The sequence below is a fragment of the Myotis daubentonii genome, chromosome X (assembly GCF_963259705.1).
Source record: "Myotis daubentonii chromosome X, mMyoDau2.1, whole genome shotgun sequence".
Taxonomy (NCBI): Eukaryota; Metazoa; Chordata; class Mammalia; order Chiroptera; family Vespertilionidae; genus Myotis; species Myotis daubentonii.
In genome coordinates, this window is record NC_081861.1 from 36,480,978 (window position 1) to 36,500,661 (window position 19,684).

The 19,684-nt window shown below is 40.0% G+C and overlaps 1 protein-coding gene across 5 annotated transcripts in view; it reads right to left on the bottom strand.

The window, feature by feature from the left end:
- Nucleotides 1-17,195, bottom strand: part of XIAP (X-linked inhibitor of apoptosis) — a 48,790-nt gene extending 31,595 nt beyond the window's left edge. The window contains exons 1-3 of one of the 5 annotated variants that reach the window (XM_059679495.1): nucleotides 17,039-17,195; nucleotides 16,675-16,799; nucleotides 2,615-2,685 (exon numbers count right to left, since the gene is read on the bottom strand). The gene's annotated coding sequence lies outside the window, so the exon portion shown is untranslated. Of the gene's footprint in view, nucleotides 1-2,614; nucleotides 2,686-16,251; nucleotides 16,403-16,674; nucleotides 16,866-17,038 lie in introns of those variants that run through there. The other 4 variants (XM_059679494.1, XM_059679497.1, XM_059679496.1 and 1 more) reach the window with 4 other exon arrangements.
- Nucleotides 17,196-19,684: the final 2,489 nt, after the last annotated feature.

A 19,684-nucleotide genomic window follows, 5' to 3' on the forward strand; every position in this document is an offset into this window, starting at 1 on the left:
TGAAACAGGAGGTAGCAGTATGATTTCCGGTGAAGGCACATGCCCGGGGTTGTAGCCTCTCCCCAGTATGGGGCGTGTAGGAGGCAGCTGGTCGATGATTCTCTCTCATCATTGATGTTTCTCTCTCCCTTCCTCTCTCTGAAAATCAATAAAAACATATTTTTTTAAAAAAGAATAATTGTTTAACCACCTCTATTAGGCTACTGCCGTTATTATTCCACATCTCCACCACCACCTCCTTTGAACTCTTGAAATCACTGTACTAAAAATTGTTAATATGCCATTGTGCCTTGGAAATGTGACCAAAATAGGAAAAATATGCATACCATGTAAACAGTATAATTCTTCAGTGATACAAAAACCCATACTAAAATCACATCTCAAAAAAATACAGGATTCATAAAATTTTTCATAGTAACACTATAAAAACTTTATGTGCTAACCAAAAACACCACCATCATTATAATATAAAATTTATCTTAAGATTCTCTCTTTGCTCAAATATTACAAGTTTTTCTTATCAGTAGCTTTTTCCTCTATAGAGGACCCAGCATAGAGATCTTATCAAATAAGCAGCATTCTTCCTGACCTAATGTCAGTCAAACCCTCTTTTAATTATCTTAAAATATTAGCCAGTTATTTGTCTGTTTAGAAATAGCATTATGATTTACAATGTTGTAGTATCTAGGACATATATTGGTGTAAATGTATCATAATATAAAAAAGCTGAATTTTTAATGATATGCCCTACAACAAAATGGAATATCATTTTTCAAATTCAGCATTCATACTGATACATTTACATAAAAATTCAACGTTTAAGCAAATTGTTCATTTATACTATACTGAGATTATTCAAATTTTGAAGCATATTTTCTTTTTTTAAAATATTTTTATTGACTTCAGAGAGGAAGGGAGAGATAGAAACATCGATGAGAGAGAATCATTGATCGGCTGCCTCCTGCACGCCCCCTACTGGGGATCGAGCCCACAACCTGGGCATGTGCCCTTGACCAAAATCGAACCTGGGACCCTTCAGTCCACAGGCTGATGCTGTATCCACTGAGCCAAACCGGCTAGGGCAAGCATATTTTCTTTTAACTTTAAGTTAAATGGCCGATAAAACATTTTTGAGGTTAATTACATTCAATCAAATCAAAAGTTCTTTCCCACCGAAACCGGTTTGGCTCAGTGGATAGAGCGTCGGCCTGCGGACTGAAAGGTCCCAGGTTCGATTCCGGTCAAGGGCATGTACCTTGGTTGCGGGCACATCCCCAGTGGGGAGTATGCAGGAGGCAGCTGGTCGATGTTTCTCTCTCATCGATGTTTCTAACTCTCTCTCTCCTTTCCTCTCTGTAAAAACTCAATAAAATATATATATATATATAAAAAAAACTGCCTAAATTAAAAAAAAAAAACTTATAAAAAAAATGTTCTTTCCCTAAACTTAACCACTGGAGCCATTCAAATAACTGAATGGCATTAATGAGCACTTAGCTTATAGGCTCAGTCAATAACATAAGCTTACTAATACTGCTGTATACAATGTATCCTTGATCATGAAGTCTACTTCTGTAAATACCTGAAAGGGCATACTGAGAACCAACAAAAAGAATATCAATTACATGTTCTACACTTAATTTAGAAAGTCATAGTAATACATGAATTTGAGCACAGAACTCCAATCTTTGACAAATTATTCATAATAATTAACTCCTCAGGAACAGTTCCCTCAGAATAAACACACAGTAAGGCATTCCCGCATCTATTCTTCAACAAATTATAGAACTGTGTTCCTCCGAAAGAATGTTTTGCATGATGATACACAGGTTTTGGGCTCAAGAATTCCCCAAAGAGCATAAAAAAGTTCAAGACCACTATTATTCCCCTTTCATGTCACTGAAAACTGTTCAGAACTTAGGATAATTTATAGTGCTCATTAATTAGTAGTCTTTGATTAAAAAATAAACCATGTAGATCCACGGCATAGATCAATACTATTTATTCCTTAACCCATGGACACAGACAGTGGGGTGGTGAGAGCCTGGGGCGGGGAGCAGGGGTGGGCTGGAGGAATTCGATGGGGGAATAAAGGGAGACATATGTAATACTTTCAACAATAAAGATTTTTTAAAAATACTATTTATGCTTATTCAGATCTCAGATAAAAACCTTTGCTAAAATCAGAGCAGGCAGAAAAAAAAATCTCAAGATGGATACCAACCCAATCTTGAATACAACTGTTTTCCTTTTTGAAAGAGAGGGGTCAGAAAAATCCTACTACCCAGGCTGTGAACACTTTAAATATTTATCCTTTAAGAACCTTTCCTGTGTGCAAGCACACATGCACATTATAAATATTTCTAAAGGGGATTTATTGTACATGGTGTTTTATAACCTGCTTTTTTTTTACTTAATAATATAAACATCTTCCCACATCAATTTTTATCTGGATTAGAAACATTATTTTAAATGGGTGTATGACTGTATCATAACCTCACCAGATCCATATTTCTGAACATTAATTTTAGATGTATATTGTTTCAAAGAGACAAAACCCACATGATCAAACAATTCAAGAGGCACAAAAGTTGCATCCATTCCACCCCTGTACCTTAAATCTCTGGTTCTCTTCCTAGAAGCAATCACTCCTACCAGTTTTCTATGTATTCCTCCAGAGATGGTCTATGAATATAAATGCACGTATGAGCATTTAAAAAAACAAGATGTTAACATATTCTATGGACAGGTATGCAACTTCATTGCGAGACATTTAGAAAGCTAGCAATATTTCACTACTATACTTTTGTATACTATTGTATAAAAACTATGTAACTTTTTACTATTATAAAAAATGTTGCCTTGACTGGTGTGGCTCAATAGGACGGAGTGTTGTTCCATACACAGAAAGGTCCCAGCTTTGTTTCCCAGTCAGGGCACATGTCTAGGTTTTGGGTTTGTACAAGAAACAACAGATTGATGTTTCTCTCTCACACTGATGTCTCTCTCTCTTTTTCTCCCTGCACCCAAATCAATAAAAATGTCCTCTGATGAGGATTTTTTAAAAAATGTTGGCATGAATATCCTATCTAAATCTGCTTGTGTCATTATTTCTTTTTTAACACTAATATTAAATTGTGTCAAACAGGATTATGTCATATCACCACCTCCTTTTAAATCAAGAAAAAGCTTGAAAACATTTTTAATCTGTTAAGAAAAAGATGAACACCTCAATAGAAATAGTCAAACTTACACATGGGGAATACTAATGGCCAAACAAACAGAAAAATATTAAATCTCACTCTGACTGGTATGGGTCAGTTGGTTGAGCACTGTTCCATGCAATGAAAGGTCACTGGTTCCATTCCCAGTCAGGGCACATGCCCAGGTTGCGGGCTGGAACCCCAGTTGTGGTGTGTGGGGTAACAGATCGATGTTATTCTCTCACATAGATGTTTCCCTCTCTTTCTCCCCCTCTTCCCTTCCTTTCTCTAAAGTCTATAAAAACATATTTTAAAAAATAATAAATCTTATTAGTAATAATAAAGAAACAGTTTCAAATCCTCACCTGAGGACATTTTTCCATTGATTTTTAGAGAGAGTGGAAGAGAGGAAAGACAGAAGTATCGATGTGAGAGAAACACATCAATTAGTTGCCATCTGCACGTGCCTCAACAACGGCCTGGGCCAGGGAAGAGCCTGCAGCCGAGCTACACGCCCTTGACTGGAATCAAACCACGGACCCTTCAGTCTGCAGGCCAACACTCTAGCCACTGAGCCAAACGGGCTAGGGCTAAAAAATAAACATTTCAAAATTTTCTATTTTTGTCCAGTTTGACAGAAACTGCCATCACTACCAACAATAAAAATTCAGTGGTGCCCTAGCCGGTTTGGCTCAGTGGATAGAGCGTTGGCCTGCGGACTGAAGGGTCCTGGGATTGATTCCGGTCAAGGGCACATGCCTGGGTTGCAGGTTCTCTCTCATTATTGATGTTTCTATCTCTCCCTCTTCCTTCCTCTCTGCAATCAATAAAAATATATTAAAAAATTCAGCAGTGGGAATGTATGGGACAACAGGTACTCTTGTTGGTGAAACTAAAAATCTGTAGACCTTTTCTAGAGGGTAATCTGGCAATATGTTCTAAAAGCCCTAAATATACGATTACATTTTGAACAAGTCATTCTAGTTAAAAGCATTAACTCTAAGGAAATGATCAGGGAAGTTTTGAAAAAGTGTATATATAAGGTTGTTCAATACAGTGCTAAAGACAACAAAAATTTAATGTCCAACAAAAGACGACAATATTTGGATATGTGGATAAAAGGCAACCATTAAAAACTCAGGTTGCAGGAGACTACTAAAGGACATGGACACATGTTTGCGATATTGTATTAAGTGTAAAAAGCTGATTACAAAATAATATTGTGCAATATAATCCCAATAATAAAAAGACAGATACATATATAAAGATTTAGGCTAAACTATGCATTAAAATTCTACTGTGGCCCTAGCTGGTTTGGCTCAGTGGATAGAGTGTCAGCCTGCAGACTGAAGGGTCCCAGGTTCTATTCCAGGCAAGGGAGCAGTAGGGGGCGTGCGGGAGGCAGCCAATCAATGATTCTCTCTCACTGATGTTTCTATCTCTCTATCCCTCTCCCTTCCTCTCTGAAAAAAAAAAAGACTTAAAAAAAATTCTACTGTGGTTATCTCTAGTCAGTGAGAAAATTTTTATTTTCTTCTTGGTGCTTTTCTTAATTTTCAAAATTTTATCCAGCAAATATACTAGATGCTAATGAAAAGAAAAAAGCATTTGTGGATGAACAACATAAACTGATGAACAAAAACAGATCCAGAGACAGAAGCATCAATCAGATCATCAAACCTCAGAGGGAGGAAGGCAGGGGAGGGTAGGGGTAAGGGAAAGAGATCAACCAAAGGACTTGTATGCATACATATAAGCATAACCAGTGAACACAGGCACCAGGGGGGTGAGAGCATGAGCGAGGGGAGTGTGGGTGAGGTGGGTAATGGGGGGTAAAGGACACATGTGTAATACCTTAATCAATAAAGAAAATTTTTAAAAAAAGAAAAAAAGCAGTTGGGCTCTTGATTCGTCAGGTCCCTTACACAATCCTGTCCAGAAGACTGGGGGTGTTATGTGGCTATTTTCCATGTGACAATGCTTCCTCCATCAGTGAAAACATTGTCCCAGTAAACTATCAATAGCAGGGCCTGGTACTGCAAAAATTTGCCTTTTAATTCACAGAAGATAATTTTATAACTTACAACAAGAAGAGGGAAGGATATGTTCCTGGTCCTTATTTTTGCCTATTCAGAGAATTTTTGACAGTTTCCTTCTTTGTAATATTACTGTTAGATAACTGCCTATGAGCAACCCTGATGAAAAAAGAGAAATTATAAATTTATCATCAGGTTAAAAAAAAGAGGGATACAGTCAACTCTTAGAGATAAAAGTAGTAATTAGGTCATGTTTGTGGTGGTTGGCCATGAATAAATGTCTTTTGGGCCACTGCTTGGGTGGCATTTTATCACCAGCAGAGTGAGCTGAGAAACACAGGTAATACCTGATTGAGGCTTATTGTTACCTTGGATTGAAAATAAAAGGACTTCATTAAAAAATGTTTCTGAGCCCTGACCGGTTTGGCTCAGTGGATAGAGTGTCGGCCTGCGGATTGAGGGGTCCCAGGTTTGATTCCAGTCAAGGACATGTACCTTGGTTGCGGGCACATCCCCAGTGGGGAGTGTGCAGGAGGCAGCTGATGGATGTTTCTCTCTCCTTGATGTTTATAATCTCTACCCCTCTCCCTCTCCTTTTCTCTCTGTAAAAAAATCAATAAAATATATATATTTTTTATAATGTTTCTGAGTGAAGTCTATTGTTGGTGTTCTGAACCGTTTACTCACTGCCTTGTAAAAATAATTAATTTGGGCCTAGTAAGAAGAAAAGAGCTTCTCCTGATCTTTGGCAAAAAGTTTTCCTAAAATAATTTTTACGTGCCCGGCTGGTGTAGCTCAATGATTGAGCATTGATCTATGAAGCAGGAGGTCACAGTTCTGTTCCCAGTTAGGACACATGCCTGGGATGTGGGCTTGATCTCCAGTGTGGGGCGTGCAGGAGGCAGCTCATTGATTATTCTCTCTCATCACTGATGTTTTTCTCTCTCTCTCTCCTTCTCCCTTCTTCTCTGAAATCAATTCCAGTATATTTAATGAAATAATTTTTACAAAAGGGCAGCTCAAATCAAATACTCTAAAAAAAATCATAATAAAGCAGTAATATGCAAACTGACCATCACACCCTCACACAATATGGCCGCCCCCATGTGGTCAAAGATGGCCGCCACGGGAGGGCAGTTGGGGGAGACCAGGCTGGCAGGGGAAAGCAGTTGGGGGCGACTGGGCCTCCAGGGGAGGGAGAGCAGTTGGGGGGGGACCAGGCCTGCAGGGGAGGGCAGTTTGGGGCAACCAGGCCAGCAGGGGAGGGCAGTTGGGGGCGACCAGGCCAGCAGGGGAAGGCAGTTAGGTGTCGATCAGGCCAGCAGGGGAGTGGTTATGGGGTGATCAGACTGGCAGGCAGAAGTGGTTAGCGGTTGGGAGCCAGCACTCCTGGATTATGAAAGGGATGTCTGACTGCCGGTTTAGACCCGATCCCACAGGCAGTCGGACATCCCCCAAGGGGTCCCAGATTGGAGAGGGTGCTGGCTGGGTAGAGGGACTCTCCCCCCCCCCCCCCAGTGCACGAATTCCGTGGACTGGGCCTCTAGTATTTTATAGATACCCACAAGCAAAACTTGTTCACCATAACGAAGTTTGTGAAGAGAATAAAAGAAATCACTTTCATCTTAAAGATAAGGAAACTAAAACATAAGGCAGTTAAATGATTTGACTAACGCAGCCATGGGCAAACTACGGCCGACGGGCCGGATCCGGCCGGTTTGAAATGAATAAAACTAAAAAAAAAAGAGACCATACCCTTTTATGTAATGATGTTTACTTTGAATTTATATTAGTTCACACAAACACTCCATCCATGCTTTTGTTCTGGCCCTCCGGTCCAGTTTAAGAACCCATTGTGGCCCTCGAGTCAAAAAGTTTGCCCACCCCTGCACTAAGGCCATACAGCTGATTAGTGGCACAGAACTGGAACTTACTCTACTTGATATTTGTCCAGATAACTTATCCTGACAGAATGATTAGGATGTAGTACTTAAAAGTCAGATGGTTCCACAAGTGTAATGGATGACTTGGTGAATGGGAAACAGTGATACTAGATACTTTTCAGAATTAAGTATTCTCTTAATCATGTTGGGATCTCAAGCAAGTATTGAAACAAGTTCTTGATAAAAGCCAACATCTTTTACTTTTTCTTCAGTAAAAATATTCATTTTAATCTGAAAATTACTCTGCTGCCCATATGCAAACATTTAATAGTTTTGTCCTGTCTGGGTTTGAATTTTAAAAATGACACAAAGTAAACTCTGCCACAATAAATGATTGCAGGGCAAATTAAAACAGTACAACATATTTAATGAGTGCCCACATGTTCTAAATCAGGGTTCTCAAACTTTTTAAACAGGGGGCCAGTTCACTGTCCCTCAGACCGTTGGAGGGCCAGACTATAGTTTAAAGAAAAACTATGAACAAATTCCTATGCACACTGCACATATCTTTTTTTAAAAATATATTTTATTGATTTTTTACAGAGAGGAAGGGAGAGGGATAGAGAGCTAGAAACATTGATGAGAGAGAATCATCAATCAGCTGCCTCCTACACACCTCCCACTGGGGATGTGCCCGCAACCAAGGTACATGCCCTTGACTGGAATCGAACCTGGGACCCTTCAGTCCGCAGGCCGACACTCTATCCACTGAGCCAAACCAGTGAGGGCACATATCTTATTTTGAAGTAAAAAAACAAAACAGGAACAAATACAATATTTGTATTTGCATGTGGCCCGCAGGCCATAGTTTGAGGACCCCTGTTCTAAACACTTATCTACAAATTTTCATTTCCCTCTATCCATCATTTTAGCTACATGTAAATATAGTCTCTAATCTACTAAAACATGCTGAATTGAAACTAAAAATCTCTAATCCTATTTTTTTTAACACAAGGTCAAAATTTAAGCACGAACTTGTGATTCCACAGCCCACCTTCTTTTTCACCATATTTTAGTTATCCTATATCAGTAGTTCTCAACTTTCCTAATGCCGCGACCCTTTAATATAGTTCCTCATGTTGTGGTGACCCCCAATTTCATTGTTACAAATTGAACATAATTAAAGCATAGTGATTAATCACAAAAACAATATGTAATTATATATGTGTTTTCCGATGGTTTTAGGTGACCCCTGTGAAAGGGTCGTTCGACCCCCAAACGGGTCACAACCCACAGGTTGAGAACCGCTGTCCTATATACTAAAAAGGTAATATGCAAATTTACCCTAAAGGCAGAACGACCGGAACGACTGGTCGCTATGACGCACACTGACCACCAGGGGGCAGACGCTCAATGCAGGAGCTGACCCCTGGTGGTCAGTGCACTTCCACAGGGGGAGCGCCACTCAGCTAGAAGCCGGCTCATGGTGACTAGCGCAGTGGCACTGGTGGAAGCCTCTCCCACCTCTGCAGCAGTGCTAAGGATGTCCGTTAGGCCATTAGTCAGACATCCCCTGAGGGGTCCCAGACTGCCAGAGGGCTCAGGTCCCCCAAGTGCACAAATTTTCATGCGCCAGGCCTCTAGTTATCTGATAATAGCTAAAATATGAAATGCACTTTAAATTTATAATTTTTTTGTATATGGTCTCTAATTTAACCTATACAACATATCATAACTCCCATTTGAAATATAGGGAAATTGGTAGTTTGTTACTCATCAAAGATCACACAACCAGTAAATAACAGTCAAAAATCAAACCCAGTGATTATGACCAACATAGGTCTAAGGAAATTACCATAAGAATTATTGGCAGAAAGGGTAGTTCAGTGAGGTAACAGAAAATATTAGGCTCCTTGACCATTCAAGGGTTGAAAAATTAGCTGGAACCACCGAAAGGTAAATCACACAGCAATATATGCTGAGAGACCTGTGTATTGAGGTCAACAAATTTATTACAGGAATACTAAGTATAAAAGTTCAAACAATGTATTTATAGTGCAAGCCAGTGTGGCTCAGCTGTTGAGTGTCATCCTGTGCATCACAAGGTTGCCTGTTAAGATTCCTGTCAGGGCACATGCCCAGGTTGCAGGCTCAATCCCCAGTAGGGGGTGTGCAGGAAGCAGCAGATCAATGTTCTGCTCTCACATGGATGTTTCTCTCTAAAAATCAATAAAAAAATATTTTTTTAAAAGTTCAAACAACAGCTGAAACCGGTTTGGCTCAGTGGATAGAGCGTCAGCCTGCGGACTGAAGGGTCCCTGGTTCGATTCCGGTCAGGGGCACATGCCTGGGTTGCGGGCACATCCCCAGTGTGGGGTGTGCAGGAGGCAGCTGATCGATTGTTTCTCATCGATGTTTCTAACTCTCTATCTCTCTCCCTTCCTCTCTGTAAAAAATCAATAAAATATATTTTTAAAAATGAAGAAAAAAAAAGTTCAAACAACATATAAATATTTAGATATACCAGGGAATGCAAAGTGGCACCAGCTTTGCCCTGTTTAGGAAATCAGCCTTCACTCAGTTTACCCTCTGTCTGACCATCTGAGTTCAAGCTATTCCCAGTCTATTCAAGTGTGAAGAGGGGAAGGAGAGCATGTCATTCCAAAATATGCCTTTTTAAAAGTATTAATTATTTTAAACTGGTTATTTTAAGAAACAAAAGATGGCCTGGCCATGGTGGCTCAGTGGTTGATGTCGACCTATATGAATCAGGAGGTCATGGTTTGATTCCTGATCAGGGCACATGCTCGGGTTGTAGGCTCGATCCCCGATTAATCAGGAGACAGCCGATCAATGATTCTCTCTCATCAATGATGTTTCCATTTCTCTCTCCCTCTCTGAAACCTACATATTTAAAAAAAAAAAAAAAAGAAACAAAAGACTTAGAACCTTTGACACCCCCCCCCCTTATTGGCCTGAAGGAATTCAGATAGAAAATAGAAAAACCTGCTTAAAGAAAAGGAGCTATCACTTTAACATAATATAATCTAATTGTGACAGAGAGGAACTTGCAAAGTCTGGGGACTTCCCATTGTTTCTGGGTGGCATAACAAGAATTTATTATGTTTGTTCTTTCCCATTTACCTGTGCATTGCCTCCTTTCCCTTTGAAGTCTCAGGCCCCCGCCTCCCTCTCCTTAGTCCAGAATGGCATATAAGTCTCAACTGCCCAATTTGTCCTGTGGTCCCATATTCTTACAGAGCCTCCATATATACACAAGTAATAAATCGGGTTATTTTCTCTTGTTAATCTGTCTCATGTCAATTTGATTATTAAACCAGCCAGAACTCAGAAGGGTAAAGGAAAATTATTTTGCCTCCTCCATACAGGTACACCACACTTTTTACCATGACCCATATCCTTGAAAACACATTATAAAAGCAGATCACGCTAAGTGACTCACATGTATTCTTAACAAAGATTGGGTAACAATCACACCAACATTAAATTCCAGACGTAGTTGGTTTGGCTCAGTAGATCAGGGGTCCTCAAACTACGGCCCGCGGGCCACATGCAAATACAAATATTGTATTTGTTCCCGTTTTGTTTTTTTACTTCAAAATAAGATATGTGCAGTGTGCATAGGAATTTGTTCATAGTTTTCTTTTAAACTACAGTCCGGCCCTCCAACGGTCTGAGGGACAGTGAACTGGCCCCCTATTTAAAAAGTTTGAGGACCCCTGCAGTAGATAAAGCGTCGGCCTGTGGACTGAAGGGCCACAGGTTTGATCCCTGGCCCCAGTTGGGGCATGTGCAGGAGGCAACCAATGATGTGTCTCTCTCACATCAATGTTTCTCTCTGTCTCTTCCTCTCCCTTCCACTCTCTCTAAAAATCAATGCAAAGAATATCCTCAGGTGAGGATTAACAACAACCAAAAAAATCCAAAATGTATCAATTAGCAGTGTTACAACTATATCAGAACTAAAAATAATAAAAGTCCATGACAAGTCCTACAAAATGGACATAAATATGCTTTTATCACACAAAGGACAACCTACTAATAAGTTATACACACAGAAGATAAAACATGTGATTCTTTTTTTAAAATATGTTTTTATTGATTTTTGAGAGAGAGAGAAACATCAATCAGCTGCCAATTGCATGCCCCTAATGGGGATCAAGCCGCCAACCTGGGCATGTGCCCTGACCAGGAACCAAACTGGGGACCCTTCAGGGCATGGGACAATGCTGCCTCCTGCAGGCCCTCTGCCTGGGATCCAGCCTCCTGACTGGGAATCAACCGGCAACTTCTTGGTGCACAGGACACTCTACCAAATGAGCCACACCAGCCAGGACTGGACTCAAATTCTTATGGTAGATACAATAACTCATCAACAACAATAATAGAAAGGCCTTGCTTCTAGATCAGTGGTTCTCAACATGTGGGTCGCAACCCCTTTGGGGGTCAAACGACCCTTTCATAGGGGTTGCCTAAGACCATCAGAAAACACATATATAATTACATATTGTTTTTGTGATTAATCACTATGCTTTAATTATGTTCAATTTGTAACAATGAAAATACATTCTGCATAGCATATTTACACTATGATTCATAACAGTAGCAAAATTAGTTATGAAGTAGCAATGAAAATAACTTTATGGTTGGGGGTCACCACAACATGAGGAACTGTATTAAAGGGTCACGGCATTAGGAAGGTTGAGAACCACTGTTCTAGATTATCTGGAGGGCCTTGGAAGTTTACATTTTTTCCTTTTTCATTTAATACATTTCTTTGTAACAAGTAGGACCATTCAGTCAACAATTTTTTACCAGGTACCTACTTTTCTACATAGGCCACTGCCAATACAGCTCAAGGTGTGTTAGTTTGGTTATCTCAGCCTAAAAACGATTTTCCTAAAGTGCTATGTCAACATTTCTCACCTTAGCTTCTCAATTTACTCAAAACTATCAAACTGGTTAATTTTGATCAACGCAATACCATCAAGAAATATGTTTAAGAGAACTGGCCAGTGTGGCTCAGTTGGCTGGAGTGTTCTCCTGTGCACCAAAGGGTTGCTGGTTTGATTCCCAGTCAGGGCACATACCTAGGTTGCAGGTTTGATCCCCAGTGGGGGCACATGTGGGCAGCAACTGATTGATGTCCCTCTCTCTCCCTTCCGCTCACTCTAAAACCAGTAAAACACATCCTCGAGTGAGGATTAAAGAAAGAAAGAAAGAAAGAAAGAAAGAAAGAAAGAAAGAAAGAAAGAAAGAAAGAAAGAAAGAAAGAAAGAAAGAAAGAAAAAAATATGTTTAAGAGATCTTCATCTTTTGAAATACAGCATACAATGAAATAAAATACTGACTGGAATCAGAGGAATCTGGATTCAAATCCTACTTCTGCAACTTAATAGCTATTTGGATATTGGGTAAGTTATTGAACTCTTCTGAGCTTCTACAAATTTTCTCTCCTCTGTGCTAGGATAATCCCAGAATATCAAACTAAGAAGCCCATTTTCTCCCTCTTCAAGCTATTATATACACATCCTACAAAATTAAACTAAATAGGTCAGCCTTTAACATAATAATGATACATGTTGGAGGTGATACATGTACACTTCCAACAAATTTTTTAAAAATATATTTCTTTATTGATTTCTGAGAGGAAGGGAGAGGGAGAGATAGAAATATCAATGATGAGAGAGAATCACTGATTGGCAGCCTCCTGCATGCCCCCTACTGGGGGATCAAGCCTGAAATCCGGACATGAGCCCTTGACTGGAATTGAACCCAGGACCCTTCAGTCCACAGGCTGATGCTCTATCCATGAGCTAAACTGGCTAGGGCACTTCCAACAAATTTAAACTTGAAGTATTTAGGATGTGAAATTTTAAAATACATGAAAGTATAAACCATACATTATTAAGACCTGCATCACCACCTTGTGCTTAATTTCTTGTCCATTTATTTTATTTATTCCAAATAGATTTGGGATTGTTATATTGGATTTTTTTCCTTGATAAAAATCTGAGATAATCTGTTTTATAATAAACTATTATAATGGATTTTGAATCTTTGAATCAACTAGCTCAAACTATTACTCTACAAATGCAGGAAATGAGGCTTAGAATAATATGCTGAATAAAAACTATATTTTGAAAGACTTCATGACATAGGAAATATTCAATAAAGAATGCTGAGAGAAAAAGGATCAAAACAATCTAGATACAGTATGATCATAAATAGAAAAAAGTAAATATAAAAGAATATGGGTTATGCTTATTCTCTGTATATTATTCTTACATATTTCCTTTATAATATAAAATACTCTTTTTATGTTTTGAATTAAATGGAATAAACTAAAAGAAATATGGAGACACTGAGATTTAGTGACTTGCTCACAATTACACAGATAACTGGAAACAAAGCCAAGGCAAGAACCCAAGCATCCAAATCAGGGCTCTTTCCACTGTATCACATGGCCTCTATGATACAAAACTAACATTTGTTCAATTCCATATCAACTTCTTATTTTACCAGTTTTTGTCTCTTCAAATTTACTCACACAATGACCTTAAAAAGTGCTACAGGTTACATTTTATAATACTACTTAGAGGTCCAGTGCACGAATTTGTGCACGGGTGGGATCCGGCCAGTATGGCCCCGATCAGGGTGGATTGAGGCCGGGCCATAGATTACCAGATTAGATCAGAGATTAGTTTAAGAATCGACTGCTCATGATAATCTTCCAGCCTCAAAATAACAAAGGCATCTATGTTGCCACATTCACCTTTAGAACTCTACCACATAGTACAATGAATGGCACATAGTAGGTGCTCAATAAATATATATATATATATTACAGAAACCAAAGCTTTTTTTCTTGTTAGTACTAGCTACCATAAATACCATAAATACAAGGCCAAACAAAAGCAGTGAAATATATCATTTCATATTTGGGGATCTATAAGCATTTATAATATAAACAATGATTCACTGAAACAAAGTAATGTTTACATTCATTTCAGTAATTTTTTAGTATTTTTTACACTTGATCTTAGCCAAAAGGCCGAGAAGCGATATTTTTTAGTATTTTTTAGAAGGAGACATAGAAACATCAATGATGAGAGTCACTGATCGGCTGCCTCCTGCATGCCACCTACTGGGAATTGAGCCCACAACCCAGGCATGTGCTCTTGACCGGAATTGAACCCAGGACACTTCAGTCTGCACTCGATCCCCAGTAAGGGGCGTGCCGGAGGCAGCCGATGAATGACTCTCTCATCATTGATGTTTCTATCTCTCTCCCTCTCCCTTCTTCTTTGAAATAAAAATATTTTTTAAAAAATATTTAAGTTTTTATTGATTTTTAGAGAGAGAGGAACATCAGCAATCTCCTGCACACACCCTACTGGAGATGAAGCCTGCAACCTGGGCTCATGCCCTCACCAGAATCGAACTGGTGACCTCTTGGTTCCTGGACTGACACTAAACACTGAATCACACTGGCCAGGCAATTACAGTAATTCTTATCAACTGAAATGGGCCTGACTAACCTTTAGTCACCATTACTTTGCCTAGTTGGAGTCATCTAATATACTAAAAAGCAATAAGATTACAGGTATAGTACAAAGGGCACTGTACTAGGACCAAGCTCTGCTAATAATAAAATATATGACCTTGGAAAATTCACTTTTTCTTCTTTGAGTCTTGATTAACTTATTCATAAAAACAAAAGAGCTGAACTACTAATCACAAGGGACCTTTCCAGTCTTAATTTTTAAATGATTCTTATTCATAAAGATTCTACATTCATAATTTTTCATTGTGTCAAATTTGATATATTGAATATTAGTTTGGTACATTATTCAATAATCAAAAGCTTAGTACATTTTCATATAATTTTATTAACCAATGTTACCCAATAAAAAAGCAAAAAAAAAAAAAACCACCTTAGCATATTTTGTAAAAATATTTTAAGACTAGTAACATAATTTTTACCATCTTACATTAGGAACAGTAGAAGAAAACCAAAGAAGAAATGCGAGCATATTTTGCCAGTTGGGTGGACATAAACCACACTGGATTTTACAATACAAACCACAGATAAGAAATAAACAAAAAAAGACCCCCAAACCACTGATAAATATATATATATGTATATATATATGTATACACATCATTGATATATACTTTTTATACTGATATACATGTAAGTATATGAACTTTAAAACTTGTTTTAATTATAAAATCAATACTTGTTTATTGTAAGAAATTCAAACAGTACATTAGGCCACATGTGAAGTGCAAAGTAAAAAGTGTCCCACCTCTCTTCATCTTCCATAAGTAACTACTGTTAATATTTTTAAGTAGCCTTCAATTAGTTACCTAAGCATATTCAAGTATACATATGTGCATGCGTTTATGTATATAAATCTTTTTAACCTAAAATTTTGCCACTTCTTGAATGATGAAAGAAAAATGTCTCAAGCACAGGCTTCATAAGCATGTTAAAAACACTGAAAGTAGTACCAGAGTTGTATGGATCAAAGTGTTATCTGCTTCAGAAATGTGCGTTGAACTGAATACATTTAATTTTCTTGCTTGGAGCAGTTGCGCAGAAAGAGCTTTTAGCAAGACGCCAGGCAACCTGGGTTCTAAATTGAGTAGTCGAGTACCTTTAGGCAAGCCATGAAATCTTTCTGTGCCTTAGTTACAGCTTTTGTAAACGGCTGGACTAAGATCCCTTCCAACTCTAAAATTTTATAATTCTAAGATGGCCGTCTGTAGCGGTGTTCTGAACTGGCTGAAACAAATATTAAGTAAAAAGAGAAGAAATACTATAGCGACCTCCGGTCTTACCAAAGTAAATTTCTATGCGTCATTAACAATCAAGGTATAGTTGTGACAGAACTAGAGACATAATTATATTTGAAAGCAAAGTAGCAGATTTTTAAAATCGGATAGGTTTTTACAAAGCTTTGATTGACGTCTCTTTTTTTTGGAGGAGGGCTGTGGCTTAGTTTCAGTAATAACCAACCCCCTCCGCCCGAAAAGAAAAGAATTAAGTGTATTTTGGAGTTAAAATCGTGAAACTGAAAGACTGATTTTCGTTTTACTTACAGAATATGCTGGGGAGGTGACTAAGGCAGCAAAGATTGGAAAGAATTACTAGCTAATTTCCTCTCCCGGAAGCTCTTTGGCTCCCATTCTTTCTGTTTCACACGCCCTCACCGCACACATTCCATCCAGTTAAGTACGTGCCACAGGCATCGGATGGGGGGATGGGAGGGTCCCTTTGATCACTAAAAAAGTTCCTAGACTCGATTTACCTTTGAGGTCATGGGGTTCGGGTTGGCACCCACCCGCCCACGCCCTCCTTCGACAGATCCGGAAACCTGGGCCAAGAGCCCTGGCCTAGCCACCCTCGCCCAGCAAGGGCGGCCTTCCCGCCTTTCCCCGTAAGGCAAGGCCCGAGCGGGGGGAGGGGAGGGAGAAAAGAAAGGGGAGGAGAACGAGGAGAAAGCCCGCGCGGGCTGTACCTACCGTGCCAGGGGAGCCAGCCCGGATCACCCGCGGTGCCCGGCGCGGTCCCGAGGGGTGGGTCCTGGAGGAGGGGCGGCCCAAGCCCCAATCTGGAAATGCCAACTCTACTCGGCGGCCCGCCCGGCCTAAAAGGAAACGGAAGTCCCTTCGTCTCCCTCACTAGCACCCACCAGAGCGCCCAACCCCTGGAGGATTACCGAGGGCCTCAAAGGACGTCTAAGAGGCACCGGGCGAAGTCCATCTGTCTCACCGCCCCGGCCCCGCCACTGGGCCCCCGCAGTCTCCTTCCCGCCACCCCCGCCTGGAAGGCAGCTTCCCGCCCTAAAAAAGCCCCGCCTTCCCCCTTCGCCATTTTCGAACTTACCCCTAGGGTCCGGGCGTCCCTCGCGGAGCGCGGAGCCCACCCGGGGCGCCGCGGAGGTCCCACCACTTCCCCGGGCGGGAAGGGGGCTGCTGGGACAAACGAAGCCCTTCCCCCCACCCCCCAAGTTGGAAACCAGACCCCGAGGGAGCAGGCGCGCATGCGCACCGCACAGTCCCCGCCCCCAGCTCAAGCATTTAGTTTCGAGGTGTTTTTTTCCCACGGTTTTTGCCTGCAGGGTTCTGGGGTTGAGGAATAGGGAAACAGAGATTAAAGGATAAAAAGAGAAGAGAGGGAACACGTTGAATTCTAACGATAGACCAGGCGCTGTGGTAGCCATATAATGTGTACTTTGTTGTAATTTTGACAACTCTATGAGATAGGCACTCTCTTATTAAACGCAGTTTACATAGGAAATTGAGCCCAGAGAGAATAACTCCCCCAGTAGGACTCAGCTAATAAACGAGGGAACTGAGATTACAATATGACCTGTGTTCAAAGGGGAAGAATGAAAAGAAAAAGAAAGGAAGACACTTAGGACAGAAAGAGGATTGGAAGATGAAGTGGAAAATGAATAGAGAGCACGGAACACAGGGAAACAAGAAATCTGTGTACATAAAATATTGATTCTATCTTAGATTTATTTCAAATATGCTGTAGGATTGTCAGACCAAAGATGAATTTTGTTTCAGAAACTTGGGCTTCCTACAGGCTAGTGCAGTAAGATGAGAGGTTTTCAGTGACAAGGTTTCATTTCAAGGGGAAGATCATAAGTATCACCTGCATCCTCAAATGATACTGCTTTTCATGGAAAGGGAACTTGAAGGGAATAAAGACTTATTTTTGGTTCTTAGGCATTTGCTAAGATAGTATCACCTCTGATCCTCTCCCACTGTCACAGCTCTGGGAATCTCACTTTGACTTATATAATAATAGTAATTGCGAGCAAATATTTATCTCATTTATTCTCACAGCAACTTTATAAAATATGTAACTATCATTCTCATATTACCGATGAAGATACTGAGGTTTAGAGAGGTTAGGTAGCTGCAAAAAGTCACCCTGCTAGTATGTGTAGGAGTGAAACAGTAATTCAAACCTAGTTCTGTCTGATTACAGGCCTGTCTGATCAATACTCTGTCTCCTAACTGGTCTCTCTATCCCTAGATTGGTACCTCACAATCCAGTCTCTACAAGGCCATCTAGTTAAAACATTTAGTATGGCCTCCAGGATAATGGTAAAACTACTTGGCTTCATGTTCACTCTCTCCTTGAAATCTCTTTGGCAGTTGAATTTTTGTTTTGGTTTTGTTAGCATCTTTTAAGAATTGGTTAAATATATATAACATAAAATTTGCCATTTTAACCATTTTTAAGTGTAGCGTTCTGTGGCATTATACACATTCCCATCCATCTCCAGAACTTTTACATCTTACGTGGCATGTGAATTTGTACCTTTGTTATGGAGCACAGTGCTTTCTGCCTTACAGGGTTGCTACTGTGTACATGCCTTATCTGACCCATGTTGTAAGTTAATTTGTGGCAAGATCTATATCTACTCAATTTGGTAATTCCTCCAAAACCCTTGGAATCATCTTTTTAAAAAATGAATCCTCACCCAAGGATATTTTTTCCATTGATTTTTAGAGAGAGTGGAAGGGAGGGAGAGAGACAGAGAGAAACATCAATGTGAGAGAGACACATCGATTGGTTGCCTCCTGCACACACCCCAACTGAGGCTGGGGATCAAGCCTGCAACGGAGGTACATGCCTTTGACCAGAATCAAACCCATGACCCTTCAGTCTGCGGGCCGACGCTCTAACCACTGAGCTGGAATCGTCTTTAATTGCACTCTCTTCTATCCCATATCCAATCCATGAGCAAATACTGTCATCTCAATTTTCAAAATATAGACAGAATATCACCAATTCTCTTAACACCACTATGCCCCTAGTTTACTCTCCCTTGTACTATAAAAGCTTCCTTACCAGTTTCCCAGCTTATATCCTTGCTCCTCTCCAGTCTATTCATACAGAAGCCAGAGTTATCCCAAGTCAGATAATTGTCAATTATCTGCTCAAATCCCTTCAACGGCTCCCCATTTCACTCAAAGTAACCACCTAAAAGGTTGTTATAGCCAGCCACCAAAATGATCTTCAGTAATCTTTATCCTTGCTTTTCATACCCTTGGGTAGTTCTCTTCTACAGTAAACCAGAGCTGACCTGTGTAACTAATAGAATGCCGTGGAAGTGATGACATGTGACTTAAAATGCTAGGTCATAAAAGGCATTGTGGTTTTGCCTTGCTCTCTTTTGGACTGGTTGCTCTGGGGAAAGTCAGATGTCACGTCATGAGCATACTCAAACAGCATGTGAAGAGGACCACACAGGGAAATACTGGGTCCTCTCCTTCTCCACCTCTCCTCCTCTCCCAACCACAACAAACATCAACTTGCCAACCATGTGAGTGAGCCACCTTGGAAGAAAATTCTTCAGACCCAGACTTCAGATAACTATAACCTCTGGAGATTCAGAGCCAGAACCACCCAGCCAAGCCACTTTTAAATCCTGTGTATTTTTGTTTTAAATTTTAGAGCAATTTGTCACCTAGAAGTAGATAACTGATACAAAGATCCTACATAATAGGC